The sequence below is a fragment of the Mesocricetus auratus genome, unplaced genomic scaffold (genome assembly GCF_017639785.1).
Source record: "Mesocricetus auratus isolate SY011 unplaced genomic scaffold, BCM_Maur_2.0 Super-Scaffold_15014, whole genome shotgun sequence".
NCBI classification, from domain to species: domain Eukaryota; kingdom Metazoa; phylum Chordata; class Mammalia; order Rodentia; family Cricetidae; genus Mesocricetus; species Mesocricetus auratus.
In genome coordinates this window covers 56,976,326-56,991,262 of record NW_024429186.1, presented here as the reverse complement: position 1 = coordinate 56,991,262, position 14,937 = coordinate 56,976,326, and the positions used below count along the sequence as shown (strand labels likewise).

The window sequence follows — 14,937 nt, the reverse complement described above, 5'->3', positions numbered from 1 at the left end:
CAATCTGACCTTGTTCCCTGCCTTGGGGACCTTGGGGAATTTTCCACTGAGGCAACCTTCTGAGTCTCAAGGGGGGTGTATTGAGGTCTTTCATTCCCACATTTCTTTTTTGTGAAGTTTCAATCCTAAAATTTATGGTCCCTCTTGTTGTTTAAGAGCTTGGTACTGCTGTGTGAGAACCAGGGCCTGGGTGATAGATAGGCGTTCCTTAATGAACATCATAAGGCAATTTAAAATACAGGGGCCAAAAGTAAGTAACAGTAACAAAATAACCAGAGGACCTAGTATGGTAGAAATCAGGGTGGTCAGCCAGGGGGACCCATTGAACCAGCTCTCAAACCAACCCTGTTGAGATTCCCGGTCTCTCCGGCGTTGGTTGAGTCTTTCCCTAAGTTTTGCCATGGAATCTTGTATGACCCCAGAATGGTTAACATAGAAACAACATTCTTCTTTGAGGGCGGCACAGAGCCCACCTTCCTTAAGAAAAAGGAGGTCGAGACCTCTTCGGTTTTGTAAGGCAACCTCAGCCAGGGAAGCAACAGACAATTCTAATTTAGTAATAGAGCCCTCAACCTCTTGGATATCTTCCTCGATGGCTAGTTTTAATTCTGAGTATCCTTGGGACCCTTGAACCAGTGCAGCCACTCCTGTGCCTAGGCATTCCGGCTGCCATTCCTGCCCCCCATAGGAGGGCTAGGGTAAGTGATATAGGCTCTCTCTTGTACCTTAATGGGATTCCCTCATAAACTTGTTCCAGAACTTCAGGAGGGGAAGCAAGCGGACTAGGACACAAAAATCTTTGGAGGCATTTAGGACTTGGGTGTGCACACAGGGTGTGGGTCCAGTATTTTACATGCCCACCAGAGTCCCGATTCTGGGACCAGGTAATTTTGACTTCCTGGCTGTTGGACGGTTCGGTTACAGAGACCTGACTTGGAGGATGGAGGGGTTCGTAGGCATAGACCCTGGTCGGAAACTTGGATGAGTGTTAACCTATGGTCCACCTCCCAGCCGCAGTTAGGGCTGGTGGTGGTGTTAATAAAGTTTCCCATCGTGGCAATCCCTTCATAATAGGGAGGTATAGATGCTAGGCATAGCCAACAAGAGGTAGTAAGGTTTGGCTGGGTATTGTTGAGGGCCGAAAAAGCCCCTTGAACCAAGCTGAAGAGTCTCTGTTCCGTCAAAGGAGGCATGGGATGAGACTGGGGGAAGTTGGGGTTTTGGGGCTTTAGGCGGCCCTTGTTCTGACAACACATCATTAGGTCCTATGGGAGCCGTTAGGGGACTGGTTATCTTGAGTCTAATTTGGAATGAAAGTCCCTTATCTCTCCCTGGCATGTAGAATCTTAGTCCCCAGGTTCGTCCCTCGACCCATCGTTGAACTGTTTTCCCAGATTTGTGAAAGTTATATTAAGGGTGTTTGAAGTCTGGTTTTCCCTCCCAACAGTAATTAAGTCCCAGCTTGACGAGGGGTGCCATGGAACCTCTCATGTGGTCACACAACCCCATTGTTTGCAAAAGAAGTCCCCGAGCCCCCACATCTATGCACCTCTGACCTTGATCTGCTGTCCCTAGGGCAGACATAGAATGGAGTTACTTGTAGGGCTTTTCGGGTACCTGGGTACTTGCAGCTGGGGTAGGCTCTGACACCTGGCCTGGTAGAGGGCCAGGGGCAGGAGTTGAACCCAGTCTCTAGTGCTAGTCTCCAATGCTAATTTAGTCAAGGTCTCCTTAATTGTTCTATTTATTCTTTCTACCTGACCTGAACTTTGTGGTCTATAAGCACAATGTAATTTCTAATCAAACCCCAGTAACTTGGCCACCAACTGACTTACCTGGGAGACAAAAGCCGGCCCATTATCAGACCTGATTACCTTGGGTAGGCTGAATCGAGGGAAGATTTCTTCTAGAATCTTCTTAACTACCACCTGTTTCTCTCTTGGTAGGGAAGGCCTCAACCCATCCTGAGAAGGTATCTATGAAAACTAGCAGGTATTTGTTACCGTACAGGCCAGGTTTAACTTCTGTAAAGTCCACTTCCCAATAGACACCGGAGCGGTGTCCTCTGGTCCTGGATCCTTCTGGAAGTTTTAGTCTTCCTGCATTGACTTTTGCACAAGGAACACATTGATCAATAACCTGCTGAATGAGATTCTGCACATGTGGTATGTAAAAGAAGAACTTTTCCCTTTCTAGTAGAGTGGATAGCTTTTTCCTACTAAGGTGGCTTAATTTGTGGAGGTCCGCTATTAATGTTCTGGTGTCCTTCTGGGGTAGGTCCAATTTCCCCTGAAATCTCCATCCTTGGACCTCCGGGTCATATCTGGCTCCTATTCTGTGTGCTTCTGCCAGGTCTTCTGCTGTATAGGTGTATTTCGGTTGGGGAGGGGCTGTTTGAGTCTTTTTAGTTTGCAGGGATAGAATCTGTGACCCAAATGCTGCCCTCCTTGCTGTTTCATCCCCCAGGTGGTTGCTAAAGCAATGGGGCTATTCCCCTTCTGGTGTCCTGGGCAGTGGATGATCACATTCCCCTGGTCTCTACTCTGGCCTTGGGGTATTCTTTGAGCCAGGCTTGGATGCTTTCCAGGGGGGTTTTGTGAGGCTGTTCTAACAACTTATATTCATCTTCCAACTTTAGGGTGAGGACATGGAGGGGACTCCCATTTGGGCTGGTGACTGGTCCCCTGTTTGTTGAAATCAATTTGGGCTCCCATTTTAGTCAGCAGGTCTTTCCCCAGGAGAGGGTAAGGGCAATTTGGGACATGTAAGAAGGAATGGGTCACTTTACCTGTGGCCAGATGCACTTCTCGCTCGGTAGTCCATGGGTAGCTTTTCCCTCCCGTAGCGCCTTGCACCCATGAAGTCTTATTACTCAGAGGACCAAGCGCTTTGGTTAACACTGAGTGTTGAGCTCCTGTGTCGATCCGGAAGGTTACGGGTTGCCCCCGATCTTGAGGGTTAGCCTGGGCTCAGGGGGGCTCCTGGCCCTGGCTCCTCTAATCCTCAAGGGAGAGGACCTGGGGGATGCCTCCTGCATTTCTCCTTGCTTCCTCGGGCAGTCCTTGGCCCAGTGCCCCTTGTCTTTGCAGTAGGTGCATTGGTCATGGCCAGGCCATGGGTACCGGATATCCCCCTGGTTCCTCATCTGCCTCCCTGGCTCTGATCTAGGCTGAACTACGGTGGCCAAGATTTTGCTTAACTCCCTAGTGCGTTTTTTTATCACGATCTCCTCTTGTTCCTTTATTAACCTCTCCTCTTTCTCTTCCTGCAACTTTCTTAGTCTTTCTTCCTTCTCTTCTGGGGTTTCTCTCTTATTATAAATCCTCTCTGCCTCCTTCATAAGATCCTGAAGGGTATAGTCTTGCAAGCCATCCAACCGCTGCAACCTAGTCCGAATGTCTGAGGCTAACTGTCCTATAAAGGCCATGATAATCTCTCCCCGGCATTCTGGACTGGTCGGGTGGAAGGGCGTATATCTACGATATGCCTCCATTAACCTTTCTAAAAACGCATCCCCTGAGTGACTGCTCTTACCTTGGCCTAATTAGTGGGGTGCCTCCCAGGGCCCCGGAGACCCACAAGGAGAATCTGGCGATAGAGATGAAGTTGTTCCCTACCAGCTGGGGTGGTGTAGTCCCAGTTAGGGCGCTCCAAAGGGAAGGCTGCTTCGATCTCATTGGGGAGTTGGGTGGGGGCCCCATTGGGACCTGGTACATTTTTCTGCGCCTCCAGAAAGACCTTTTGTTTCTCCTCTGTAGTTAAGAGCGTCTGGAGAAGCTGTTGACAATCATCCCAAGTGAGCTGATGAGTCATTAGAATGGACTCAGTGAGCCTGGTCAGTGCCTGGGGATCTTGGGAAAAGGAGGGGTTATCGGTTTTCCAGTTGTAGAGGTCGGATGCAGAGAATGGCCAGTACTGATGTTGGCCCCCTACTGATCTTAAGGGAAAAAGCTGAGCTGACCATGGTCCATCCTCTCCCTCCTGACGAGGTTGTTCTCTGTGGAGACGTAAGCGAGCCTGAATAGGAGTGGACCGCGGGTCAGACTCATCCTGGGTCTAGGAATCAGGGGAGGGTAACATTCAGGTTAAAAGTGCCGGCCCCGGGGCCAACCAACATTGAAAGATGGCCACGCAGAACTGCAGAAAGTCTGCCATTTCTTCTTTTTAACATCCATGGATTGGTTGTGTGCTCGAGCTAAGACATCATTCCAATGGTCTAGAGTCAAACTTAAATGGGTGGTTAAAGATTGTCCCATCCCCCCCAAAATTTCCAAAAACAACAAAGGACAAACAATAACAATAGAGACTACAAACAAACAGCAGGCCAGACACCGTGCAGCACAGAACCGATGGAAAATTGGATTTACAGACAGAGGGACAGGCAATCTTAGCTGGTCCTCCAGTAGGGTGGCCTGTTCACCCTCAGATACAAAGTGGGCCCCGAAAAGCCGGGGCCCCAGGCACCCTGAGACGTCTCCCAGGGTGGCGGCACCAAGTGAGTACGGAATTTGTCAATTCCCTCACTGGACACCCAGATTCAGAAGTGTACACACCAGACCACAACAGTGAGACAGAAGAACAGACAGACAGACAAGGGGTACCCAATTGTCTCACCTCCTGACGTCTAGGTTATTGAGAGGGGTCGCCAAATCTCAGTGGGACCTCCAAATGAAAAACCTGAAGTAATCAGGCTGAATACCTCATGACGTCCCGAGCTCAATAACCAGACAGTTGGATGCAAACTGAAAGAGGTTTATTGTTCACACAGGCGTCTGCGGACACTCCAGCAGCCTTAGCTAGCTGAGCGTGCCAGGCTTTACGACAGTTTTCTTTTTATGTACATAATTTTGACAAGCAAAGCAATAGGGGTATTGTAAGAAGTGGAGCCGCTGCAGGTGCAGATCTGGGCAAGCAATAGGGGTATTGTAAAAAGCGTGGGCATAACTTAGCCTTCCAGGAGAAACCACAAGGTCAAAATTAAGCTTATCTTAACAGCCTGCCGATTTCCTGCGTCAGCACTCTGGACCAGATGTTCTTTTCAATCTGACCTTGTTCCCTGCCTTGGGGACCTTGGGGAATTTTCCACTGAGGCAACCTTCTGAGTCTCAAGGGGGTATATTGAGGTCTTTCAGAGCCACCAGGTGGTTATGTGGTTGCTGGAAATTGAACTCAGGACCTCTGGAAGAACAGTCAGTGCTCTTAACCGCTGAGCTATCTCTCCAGCCCCACTGACCAGATTTTTAATGGTTCAAAACAATCTCTCTCTCTCTCTCTTTCTCTCTCTCTCTCTCTCTCTCTCTCTCTCTCTCTCTCTCTCTCTCTCTCTCTCTCTCTCTCTCTCTCTCTCTCTCTCTCTGTGTGTGTGTGTGTGTAAAAGAGAGAGAGAGCTCACCAGCAGGCACACACAAGCCCACTCTCGTGCAGGATATATGGTAATCAAGGGACAGCTGGAAGATTATCTTTCTACAGTTGGTTATGGAGACAGCTCAGGTTCTCAGGATCACACAGTGAGCCCTTTCCTCTATATCTTGCTGGTCCTATTGATAGACTTTCTTACATAAATTCTCTCTCTCATTTTAACTGTTTATCCATTTGTTGACCTTGTTTATTTGTTTCTTAACACAGGGTTTGTGTGTGTAGCTCTTTAACTTGCTGTGTTGACCAGGCTGGCCTTGAATTTGGAGATTCCTGTTTCTGCCCATGGAGTGCTGGAATTAAGAGTATTTAACACCACACTTGTCATTTTATTCTTAGTTTGTAAGATGGTGATTGCTTTCTGTGGGCTGAGTTAAGAGAGTTGCCACAGTGTAACCGCCAGGAGGCCCCTCTTTCTGAGGTAGGGAGTTCAAGTGTCTTCGGACTGGGGTTCCTCTTCTTGGTCTTGCACACTGATAGGAATGGAGGAAGTGAGACCCAACCAATGAGTTTCCTGTTGGTGTGTTCAGCCCGTGGTTTTCACCTGCAGTTGGGTTTTTCTTCGGTGTCCAGGCACGGAGTGAGTACACATTCTGTAGCACAGCAGTGCGAATGTGACTGGAATGTTTCCCGGGTGTCATTGGGAACAGTGGTCAGGAGGTGTTTCTGCTCTAGACAGAAGGAAAAGCTTTGCACGGAATGCATTGTTTCCCCTGTTCTGATTCTAGCTTTTTACAACATGAACTTGTACTTCTTCATTCCCAGTTTATTACTTGATTCAGAAAATTTATCAGAGTTTGTATTCTTTCCATGAAGAAAGAACTTATGATTTTGTTTTTTTCCATATATTTTTATTTAACTTTTTACGCATGTCACTTTCAGTTCCCTCTCCCTCCCCTCCTCCCCCACCTCCCAGTCCTCCCAACCTATCACCCCCACTCCACCCCCCCCTGCTCCCCAGGGAGGGCAAAAGCCTCCATGAGGGATTTTCAGTGTCTATCACATCATCCTGGGAAGGGCCCAGGCTCTTCCTTGTGTGTCCAGGCTGAGAGAGCATCCCTCTGTGTGGTATGGGTTCCCAGAGTCCTTCTGTATGCCAGGAATAAATACTGCTCCACTCTCCCAGGTCCCACAGATTGCCAAGGCCTCCTCTCTGTCACCCAGGTTCAGTGGCAGGGTGTCTGGATTAGTCCCATGCTGGCCCCTCAGTCATCAGTCTGGGGGTCATGTGTTTCCCCTTGTTTAGGTCAGTTGCCTCTGTGGGTTTCGCCAGCCCAGTCTTGATTCCTTCGGTCATTACTCTTCTTTGCAACTGGGTTCCATGTGTTCAATTCAGTTCACAGCTGTGGGTGTCTGCCTCTGCCTCTATCAATCATTGCATGAGAGTAGTTCTCATTATCATGGGAGGGCATTTAAGGTAGCCTTAATGCCAGTTGGTGTCGTTGTAGATCTGTGAAGATTCCACTAGTGCCAGATCTCTCCTCCAACTCATACTGGCTCCCTCTTTTCTTGTATCTCCCATCCTTTTCTCCTCTATTCTTACCCTGGCTCAACCTTCCTGTTCTCCCATGTCTTCCTCTCCCCTCCCCTCCCCTCCTCTTCTCTCTCTCTCTCTCTCTCTCTCTCTCTCTCTCTCTCTCTCTCTCTCTCTCTCTCTCTCTCTCTCTCTCTCTCTCTCTCTCTCTCTCTCCCATTTCCTTCTACCCTCCTCTCCCCCCAATCCAGTTAGGAGATCGGATCCCCTAACCCTTCTCCGGGTTACCATGCATATCTCTCTTAGGGTCCTCCAAGCACCCCAGACTCTCTGGCGGTGGGGTTGTGGGCTGGCAATGCCATGCTCCATGTCTAAAATCCATATATGAGTGAGTATATACCATGCTTGTCTTTTTGTAACTGGGTTACCTCACTCAGGATGGTTTCTTCCAGTGCCATCCATTTGCCTGTAAATTTCAAGATTCTAATTTTTTTCTGCTGAGTAGTATTCTGACACTGCAATGATAAACTGCACACTTGTTGAGAGTATAGGTAACTTTTTATTGTAGAAATTACTCACAAGAGAAAAACGGGCAACCCAGAGGAGTCAAGTCTTCTGCTACCAAACCGAAAGCCGAAAAGAGAGCAAGCGCTCTGCTGTTCAGTCTTTGATTACTTCCTCCGTACACGCCCCTAGCCACGCCACAAAGTGAGCCTTTATTGTATAGGGTTGCCTTGGCTATTCTAGGTCTTTTGTTTTTCCATATAAAGTTAAGGATTGTCCTTTTGTGGTCAGTGAAAAATTTTGCTGGTATTTTGATAGGGATTGCATTGAATCTGTAGATTTCTTTTGGTAAGATTGCGATTTTTACTACGTTGATCCTACCTATCTAAGAGCATGGGAGATCTTCCCATTTTCTGGTATCTTCTTTAATTTCTTTTTTTTAATGACTCAAAGTTCTTGTTATACAGGTCTTTCACTTGTTTGGTTAGAGTTACCCCAAGATGTTTTATGGTGTTTGTGGCTATTGTAAAGGGTGATGTTTCTCTGATTTCTTTCTCATCCCCTTTATTGTCTATATACAGTAGTGCTACTGATTTTTTTGAGTTAATTTTGTATCCTGCCACTTTGCTAAAGTGTTTATCAGCTGTAGGAGTTTCCTGGCAGAATTCTTTGGGTCGATTACGTAGACTATCATACCATCTGCAAATAGTGAAAGTTTGACTTCTTCATTTCCAATTCTTATCCCCTTGATCTCCTTTTGTTGTCTTATTGCTCTAGTTAGAACTTCAAGTACAATATTTAAGAGATATGGAGAGTGGACATACTTGTCTTGTTCCTGATTGTAGAGGAATCCCTTAGTTTCTCTCCATTTAGCTTGATGCTGGCTGTTGGTTTGCTGTATATAGCTTTTTATTATGTTTAGGTATGTTCCTGTTATCCCTGATCTCTCCAAGACCTTTATCATGAAGGTGTGTTGGATTTTGTGAAAGGCCTTTTCAGCATCTAGTGAGATGATCATGTGGTTTTTCTTTTTCAGATTGTTTATATGGTAGATTACATTGATGGATTTTCATATGTTGAACCATCCCTGCATCCCTGGGATGAAGCCTACTTGATCATGGTGTATGATTATTCTGATGTGTTCTTGGATTCGATTCGCCAGTATTTTATTGAGTATTTTTGCATCAATGTTCATGAGGGAGATTGGTCTGTAATTCCCTGTCTTGGTTGTGTCTTTGTGTGGTTTGGCTACTAATGTAATTGTAGCCTTGTAAAAAGAATTTGGCAGTGATCCTTCTGCTTCTATTGTGTGGAACAACTTGAAAAGTATTGGTATTAGCTCTTCCTTGAATTTTTGGTAGAATTCCACACTGAAACCATCTAGCCCTGGACTTTTCTTGTTTGGAAGACTTTTTATGGCTGCTTCTGTTTCTTTAGGGGATATAGATTTGTTTAAATTGTTTATCTTGAGTTAATTTTGGTAAGTGATATCTATCCAGAAAATCATCCATTTCCTTTAGATTTTCCAATTTAGTGGAGTACAGATTTTCAAAGTATGACATGATGATTCTTTGGATTTTGCCAGTGTCTGTTATGTCTCCTTTTCATTTCTGATTTTGTTTATTAGCATGTTCTCTCTCTGTCTTTTAGTTAGGTTTGAAAAAGGTTTGTCTATCTTGTTGATCTTCTCAAAGAACCAACTCTTTGTTTCATTGCTTCTTTATTGTTTTCTTTGTTTCTACTTTATTGATTTCAGCTCTCAATTTGATTATTTCCTGGCATGTACTCCTCCTGGGTGAGTTTGCTTTTTTTGTTCTAGAGCTTTCAGGTGTTCTGTTAATTCTCTAGTGTGGCAATTCTCCAGTTTCTTCATGTGGGCATTTTCCTCTTAGAACTGCATTGCTTTCAAAGTATCCCAAAGGTTTGTGTATGTTGTGCCTTCATTTTCATCGAATTCTATGAAGTCTTTTATTTCTTTATTTCTTCCTTTACCTAGGGGTGATGCAGTTGAGCATTGTTTCCATGAGTTTGTGAGGTTTCTGCAATTTGTGTTGATGTTGAATTCTAATTTTAGCCGTGGTGGTCCGACAGGATACAGGGGTTATTCCACTTTTTTTGTATCTGTTGACGTTTGCTTACTGCCAAGTATGTGGTCAATTTTTGAGAAGGTTCTGTGTGGTGCTGAGAAGAAGGAATATTCTTTTATGTTTGGGTGGAATGTTCTATAAATGTCTGTTGAACCCAATTGGGTGATAACTTCCGTTAGTTCCATTGTTTCTTTGTTAAGTTTCTGTCTGGTGGACCTGTCCAGTGGTCTGAGTGGGGTGTTGAAGTCTCCCACTATAAGTGTGTGGGGTTTAATGTGTGATTTGAATTGTAATGTTTCTTTTATGAACGTGGGTGTCTTTATATTTGGGGCATATATGTTCATAATTGAGACTTCTTCCTGATGGATTTTTCCTATGGTGAATATGAAGTGACCTTCTTCATCTCTTTTGATTAATTTTAGTTTGAAGTCAATTTTGTTAGATATTAGGATAGCTACACTCGCTTGCTTCTTACGTCCATTTGATTGGAACATCTTTCCCCAACCCTTAACCTTGAGGTAATTTCTGTCTTTGAAATTGAGGTGTGCTCCTTGTATGTAGCAGAAGGATGGATTCTGTCTCTGTATCCATTCTGTTAGCCTGTGTCTTTTTATAGGTGAGTTGAGACCATTGATATTCAGGGATATTAAAGACCATCGATTGTTGATTCTTGCTTGCTTTGGATCCGTTTTTGGTGATGGTTTTATGTGTGAGGATTTCTCCTATTTCTGATTTCTGGTAAAGTTAGATTATCTATTGCCTGTGTTATTTTGAATGTAGTTAACTTCCTTGGGTCAGAGTTTTCTTTCTAGAACTTTCTGTAGGGTTAGATTTGTGGATATGTATTGCATAAATCTGGTTTTGTCATGGAATATCTTGTTTTCTCCATCTATAGTGATGGAGAGTTTTGCCGGGAATAGTAGTCTGGGCTGGAATCTGTGGTCTCTTAGTGTTTGTAGAACATCTATCCAGGACCTTCTGGCTTTCATAGTTTCCATGGAGAAGTCGGCTGTAATTCTGATAGGTTTGCCTTTTTATGTTACTTGGCCTTGTTCCCTTGCTGCTTTTAGTATTCGTTCTTTATTCTTTGTTTGGTGTTTTGATTATTATATGGCAAGGGGATTTTTTTCTTTGGTCCAGTCTATTTGGTGTTTGGTAAGCTTCTTTTAGTTTCATAGGCATGTCCTTCTTCAGGTTGGGAAAATTTTCTTCTATGATTTTGTTGAATATGTTTTCTGTACCATTTAGCTGGCTTCTTTGCCTTCTATACCTATTATTCTTAGATTTGGTCTTTTCACAGTGTCCCATATTTCCTGAATATTTTGTGTTAAGGATTTGTTATATTTAAGACTTTCTTTTGTCAATGAATCTATTTCCTCTAGTTTATCTTCAGTGCATGAGATTCTGTCTTCCATTTCTTATATTCTGTTAGTTATGTTTGCATCTGTAGTTTCTGATTGTTTTTTCAGCCTTTCGAATTCCAGCATTACCTCAGTTTGTGTTTTTCTTATTGTCTCCATTTTAGTTTTCAGGTCTTGAACAGTTTGAATTGTTTCCTTCCCTGAACTGTTTGATTGTTTTTTCTTGGGTTTCCTTGCTTTCTTTAAGAGATTTGTTGGTTTCTTGTAGCTTTTGGTTTTGTGCTTTCTTTAAGGGATTTTCTCATATCCTCTTTGAGGGCCTCTATCACTTTCACGAGGTTGTTTTGAAGGTCATTCTTTTCTGTTTCATCTGTGTTGATATGTTCAGGTCTTGATGGTGTAGAGTTTCTATACCCTCGTGGTGTCATACTGGTTTCTCTGTTGTTGGCTGTGTTTTTATATTGCCTTCTTCCCATCCTTTCTTTCAGTGGGAGCTCGTGGGGTCTCTTCCTCTCTTTAAGCACCAGGAAAGGACCAGAAGACACAGGTGTGGGCAGACTCAGGGTGGTCCTTCCAGGAGGGGCAGGTCTTCTTTAGGTGCAGCAAACATCAAGGGAGAAGGAGCCGGGGATGTAGGGAGCTGGGGCTCAGAGCGGGACCCCCACTCACCTTAAGCACCAGGAAAGGACCAGAAGATACTGAAGACTGAGGTATGAGCATACTCAGGGTGGTCCTTCCGGGAGGGGCAGGTCTTCTCTAGGCACAGAAAACGCCCAGGGAGATGGAGCCAGGGATGTTGGGAGTTGGGGCTCAGAGTGGGACCCCCACTCACATTAAGGCATGATTTTGGTTTTTTCCTACAATCAAGCTTTATATTGAAACATTTGTAAACTTGACATCATTAAATCTTTGTTTAAACAACTTTTCTTCTTTCTCTCCCTGGACCAGGATCTTACTTTCTGTTATCTTCTAATATGCTATGAATTTTATCGTGCATAGAAACATGCATAATTGTTCTATATCTGGCCTACAGTTTGCAGCTTAAGATATCAAATGTATAATTTAAGTTGCTAATTCACGCCCGTAGTAATCACATACTAAATTTCAGTTTCCTTCTCTGTGAATCCTAGTGACCCAATTTCTGGCTCAGTCATAGTTTGTTCTTTGCATCAAGACGGGAGCCTGAAACAATAGTACATTTAGTTTCCTTTATACTTAGGCTAACTGCAGTGATCATGGTACGGGTCAAAGCTCAAGACATTGTATTGGGCATTACTTTTGACCAATAGGAGTGTGTAAATATAGATTATATGTGTAAACTTATCTGCATATTCTTACTTTAAATCAACAGAAAAGTAATATCTAAGCATTGCAGAAAAGCAGACAATGGTTGAAACAAGGGAAGATATCTGTTAGGAAGTGATGTTCACATCTCTCCAGGTAATGGTCCTTTATGGCTTTTGCCCTTCCAATGTCTTTCTGAATAGAGATTCATTTATTTAGGTCATATCATATAGTTATATAGATCCATAAACATTATTTTAAAGAAAGTTTTCATTATATATACAAACCCCAGTTTCCCCTCTCTCCCCTTGCACACAGTGACACACTTCCTCCAACAAGGCCATACGCACTCCAACTTCAACAAAGCCACACCTCCTAACAGTGACACTCCCTGTGAAATTTTGGGGGCTAATTGTGTTCAAATTACCACATTACTAGCCACCAGAAGTTTGTAGCAACATCATAATGCAAAATGCATTTAGTCCAACTCTAAAAGTCCCCATAGTGTATCACAGTGGCTCAACAATGTTTAAAGTCCAAAGTTGCTTCTGAGATTCATACAATCTCTTAAGTGTAAGCACCTGTAAAAATCAAAATCAAAAGGCAGATCACATAATGGCACAGGATATACATTACTTTTCCAAAACATAGGGAAGGGAGCATCATGAGGAAATACTGCACCAAAGCAAGACCAAACACCAAGTGGGCAACTCCAAACTGTACATCTCCCTGTGTGATGTCAGAACACTCTTCAGATCTCCAACTCTCTTCAGCTTTGTTAACTGCAATGCACTGCTCTCTCTTGGGCTGGTTGCACTCCCTGTTGCAGTTCTCCTTGGCAGGTGTCCCTTGACTCTGGCATCTCTAACACTGGGTTCTCCAGGGCAATCCAGACTTTACCTTCATAGCTTGACACAATGGTCTCTGTACTAGGCCTGCATTCAGGATCACCCCGACACAAGCCTGGCCTCATTGCCTTTATTCCGTAACTCCTTTCTTCTGTTCTAGAACTCACTGTGTAGTCTAGCTGGCCTCAAAGGGATTTTCTTGCTGGTATTAACAGGGTCACTATTGGGCTTCAAGTCCAGTTCTTATCTAAGAGATAGGGAAACTGACAAAGGAGCTTGTGCTGAGGCCAAATGAGTCAGGATCAGAAGTCCAGTATTTCTTCACTTGGATGCCAGTCATCTTTACTCTTTCCTGTTACAAACACATGGGTACACTTCATGTATACACATACACACATGCTGAGTCACTCAAAGTTGTCAGATTTGTCTAGGAAATAAAGACTCAAAAGGCACTACACAACTCCAAGAGGAATCAGTGCCTGAGAAGTTGGCCTCTAGAATAAAGAAAGTTAGAAATAAGCAAGAAGCTATTTTCTTTCCCTTGGAATGATAGCTGTTAAAGTGAAGGACCAAGAATGTAGATCATATTAAGACAGCAATGATAGGGCTTATCAAGTATTTAACAGTGGTAATAATTTCTGCATCTAATAAATTTAAAATTATGAGCACATTTAAATTACCAGTAATGTATACTGCATTGGGATTTTGTTAATCTTTTTTTTTTTTTTTTTTGAGATAGGGTCTAAAACAGCCAAAACTGACTTCAAACTCACTATGCACCAGCAGATGACTGTAGTGCTTTGAATAAAAATGGCCCCACAGGCTTATGTTTGAATATTTAGTGGTCAGTTGGTGGATCTCCTTGGGAAGGATTAGGAGGTATGGCCTGTCAGTGAGGGTGGGTGTGATGGTATGAATGAGAATAGTCTCCATCGCTCATATATTGGAATGCTTACTCACCAGTTGGTAGACTGGCTGAAAATTAGCCTTGTTGGAGGTGTTTTGCCCCTGGGGATGGATGGTCTTTGAGGTGTCAAAAGCCCATGCCAGGCCAAGTCTATACCCCACCCCCTGGCCCAGGTTATTGCCTGAGGACAAGGATGTAAAACTCAGCTACTTCTTCAGCACCATGCCTGCCTGCAGGCTGTCATTGTCTTCACATGTTGATGATTGTCTAAGCCGCTGAAGCTGTAAAGAAGCCCCAGTTAAATGCTTCCCTTTATAGGAGATGCCTTGGTTATGGTGTATCTTCACAGGAGTAAACAGTCACTAAGATATGAGCCTCTGAGATTCCAAAAGACCTGTGCTATGCTCAGCTCTTCCTGCCTCCTACAGATTTTCCTGCTGCCATGCTTTTCTTCCACCACATTGGACTTTATCCCTCTGAAGCTGCAAACCCAATTAAACACTTTCTTCTATAAGATGCCTTGGTCATGGTGTTTTGTCACAGCAACAGAAAAGTAACTAAGACATTGACCTTGAATTTATGATCTTCCTGTCTCCATCTCTAAGAGCCAGGATTATAGGAGTGTGTCATCATGCTTGACTTAGTCTGTTTTAAAGCTTGCCTTTTCACAAAGTGAAAAAAAAAAACCTTAAACTTTCTGAACAATGCAGCCTAAGATTTTTATTTAAACATCAACACTTTGTATTTCATATACAATAAAATACATTACAATGATTTCTCGACCACCTGCCTGGGCCTGGGTTCTGCCACTGAGGCTTCCATCCCGGCAGAGGCGGCAGGAGCCAAGGTGCCATAGTTTCCGGCTCCACCTACTGAACTAGGACTATACTGCCTACCTGTGCTCGGGGACTGCCACAGCAGCTTCCACCCCAGAGGCAGGAGCAAACTCACCCTAGCATCCTAGTCTCCTGCTCCACCCACATGACAAAGACTAAAAGGGCCGGTCTCCAGACAACACTCCTGTGCCTGGGGTATACCACTGGGGCTCCCATCCATC

General features: G+C 44.1%; 1 long non-coding RNA gene across 2 annotated transcripts; it reads left to right on the top strand.

The window, feature by feature from the left end:
• The first annotated feature begins 56 nt into the window (after positions 1 to 56).
• Positions 57 to 14,394, top strand: LOC121139366. Of its 2 annotated transcripts, XR_005876318.1 has the most exons (4): positions 57 to 698; positions 1,947 to 2,165; positions 3,759 to 3,835; positions 12,193 to 14,394. It is a non-coding gene; the product is annotated as an uncharacterized LOC121139366 (long non-coding RNA). The 2 variants fall into 2 exon arrangements; XR_005876317.1 differs by having other exon boundaries at positions 57 to 2,165.
• The last annotated feature ends 543 nt before the right edge of the window (positions 14,395 to 14,937 follow it).